The 3,383-nt window shown below is 40.3% G+C and overlaps 1 pseudogene; it reads right to left on the bottom strand.

Moving 5' to 3' along the window:
• Positions 1-2,600: 2,600 nt before the first annotated feature.
• LOC101573358 overlaps positions 2,601-3,383 on the bottom strand; it is a 61,458-nt pseudogene continuing 60,675 nt past the window's right edge.

Here is a 3,383-nt window from a genome sequence, read left to right as displayed (position 1 = left end):
TATTGATCTTTTGATTGATATTTGGGTTCAGCTACTTTTTAACTATTATGAAGAAAGTAGTTATGAAGATTGATGCACAAGTTTCTTTTCAGGTCCCTGCTTGCAATCCTTTTCGATGAATTATCTAAGAGTAGACTTGCTGGTTAATACGGTGATTCTACATTTAACTTTTTGAGAAACCATCCAACTTTTCTGCAGTAGTTATAACATTGTATATTACTACTAGCAACATTTTTCTTTGTAAAAGCTTGAAAAAAAAATGAAGGAAGAAAAAAACCAAGACAACAACAATTACCATGGCCACTTAAAAGCCAGTGGTATCACTGTGATCTCAGACTCAGTTGGCATTAATTGCTGGATTAATTCACCCACTTGGCTCTCATGGATTTATTTTCTCCACTGTGGGTGAGAAATTCAATGTATTTATCCTCATTTTTTTTTTCTAATGAAACTAACCCACATATTGATTTTCTTTCCCAAAGAGAAAAGGTGTTTCCTTGTAGCATAATCACGTGAGCACTGCACGGACAATAGCTACAGGGATGGGAGAATGAAAGAAATGGTAAGTCATTTCCCTGAGTGGAAATCATTTTATTTGCTGTTCACTTTCCTTGGGATTGAAAATTAAAGGTGTTTTGAATATATTATACCTATGATATATTTTTCAAAGCACTCTGAAAGCTGAACATTTTTCTAATGCACTAGAAAACTGATGGATCTGTGCATCTGTTTCTTGAGGTTATTTCACCAAATGACACTATAGGAAAAGCTAGACAATTACACCTTTGGTCTGTAGCTAAATCTAAAACATTTCCCACATTCCCATGTCTTGAATTCTATCAGTCAGTGAACCTCCAACATGTACTAAAAGTCCACTGGGAGCAGGAGATTGGTACAAAGAGAAATAGTGGTTTCAGCCACCTTCTCAAGAACATTACACACAATTCTGGCAAACAGAAGACAAACTAGTAATGGCAACATGGAATCCCTTTAAACAACATGTAAATGTGTTTACATGTGTGTCTGGGCCAACGTCGCCATGAAAGGAAGAAAAGCCATGTAACTTTGAGCATACAGCAGCATGGTTAACTGGGAGCAGGGAATGACCTGGGCTTCAACCTGTCACAAGAGTCCCAGCCTTGGCTTTCTCCTGACAGTAAGAACCTGAGCTGGCCACTGAATTGTTCTAGAATTCTGCCTGTCCACATAAATGAAGCATTGGGTCATTAGTCATTTTTGAACTTTGGAAAGACAAGAACTAATTATTTCGTTTCCCAAATGAATCTAATATAAATGTGAACCCAAGACTTTCTCTAGGGACCTTGACAGGTCCCTTAAACTATGTGATAAAATTCTGAAGCTGCCAAGGACACAAGTTCAATCCTCTAGAATAGACATTTTTGAAACTACCTTGTTCCATTTAAGTATGAATCTCAACTCCCCACCCCCACCCCATGTGGTACCCACTCCTATAATCCAGCACTCAGAAGGCCAAGGTGGGAGGATATCTGTGAGTTGAAGGCCAACCTGAACTATAGAGCGAGATCCCTTCTCAAAAGGCACAAACAGAAAGAAATAAAGAAAGGGAGAGAGGGACGGAGGAAGAGAAAGAATCCTAGAGCTAATGTAGGACACAGCCACAAGAATCATTTTTTGCAGTGACCTTTATATTTTCAACTTTTCATGACCTACTATTGTTGTAGGTAGCTGAATTAGACAGAAGTACTATAAGTAGTCAGACAGGGCCAGGCCCTCAAGGAGACAAAATGGAAGACAATGTGACTTTGCAACTTGGAAGAGAAAGACAGACACTCCCATATTCCCGTATGGACCACACCTTAAGACCAAGACAAAAGAGGAAACACAACTACTACTTCCCTAGGGATAGGTATCAGAGAATCACCTTGAAAGGGTCCAAATGAGCCACTATCCCAATCCCCAACAGGAAGAGACCCTGTCCTTTATTCATGCCCGCTTGCTACGTGACTTGCTTCCCCATTTGGTACTGGATGTAATCAATTTTACCTGAGCAATGGTGCTTGTAATCTCATTGGTTGACAATAGTTTTGTCCCACCTCATGCCCACCTAAGTGAATCCCCATTTCTTTTCCACTACTTCAGACCCACCTCACCACATGGCTTTACTCTATAAAAGTCCCTGGAAGAGACAGCTTCCTGGGGACTACCTGCTTGGGCCCCCCTCCTGTCCCTCTGTCAGACAGGAGCTTTCTCTTCCCCAATAAATATATTCTGCTCATAGATTTCATTTGTTCCTATAATTCATTCTTTGGTTTTAGAGAACACGAACTCATCCCAGGTACTTTTTAGGTTGGGAGATCATTTTTCTCTTGTATCACTTGGAGGTCATCCACCCCGAGATCAGTTTTTCTTCCTGTATCACTATGAAATTACTATGAGATGTGGTCAGTCAGAAGAGAAGACGAGAAGACATAAGAACTTTCCTCTTGTGGAGGAGAGTAAGCCCTCCAGAATTAGCACGGGAAATAAAAAAACCATTGAATCTAGGAAAAAAAAAAGTAGTTGATTTCAACTCATGCTGAACTGATCCCATCTTTGCCTTCACTTGTTGGGAATCATTCTCATAAATCGAGTGTGTTTAATTCTTCTTTTAATTCATCCAGGTCTTCCCCAGTAAAAAGGTCTTCACCAACAGGAAGGGCTCAAAAGTTGCATTTTCCTGTCTCTCCATTTCCTTGTCCTCCTCCAATCACTTTGCTCACCATTTACCACGCTACCTCTGGAAGCTTCACTTAGCTTGTTTTCATCTTTATCTTAAGCGTATGTGCTGAATTTTTCAGGACTGTCTACAGTAAGTCCTGTCTCACCTACCTGTCCTAGGATGGACAGGCTTAACTCTGTCACTTACGGTCATGGAAATGTGAGCCTCATCACCACCTGCTCTCTATGTGTGGCGCAAATCTTGTTCACCCATCCTCATCACTGACCAGTTCAGGGCAGAATTCAAAATACCTCAGGAACAGTGAACACTAGCACCTTCCCTGCTTTGAAATCAGCTTTCCTTCTTTCCATCCATCGCTCAAGTCTATACCTTCTCTTGTGTTTTCTTTTTTATCTATGCATGAAAGGATTGTAGAGTGATTTGGGTGATATTTAGACTTAGGGCAGATCATTCTTTTTCAGTAAGATGTAATGTAACCTCATCTTCTTTCTCTTCTTTCTTTGTACCTTTGTACAACACAAATCCAAGAGGAAGTCCATGTGATACAAGTACCACACCCCACCCCCCAGGCACATCCAAAACCAGCCATACTTGTTATTTTCAATAGCTTCAAGGAAATGCTTGCAGACTATTTAAATTCTTACCTGTTTTCTTTTTCTCCTCTCAGTGCCTCTTCCTGCTT

This window comes from Octodon degus, unplaced genomic scaffold (genome assembly GCF_000260255.1).
Source record: "Octodon degus isolate 3935 unplaced genomic scaffold, OctDeg1.0 scaffold00001, whole genome shotgun sequence".
Classification (NCBI taxonomy): domain Eukaryota; kingdom Metazoa; phylum Chordata; class Mammalia; order Rodentia; family Octodontidae; genus Octodon; species Octodon degus.
This window is presented reverse-complemented; position numbering and strand designations above follow the sequence as displayed.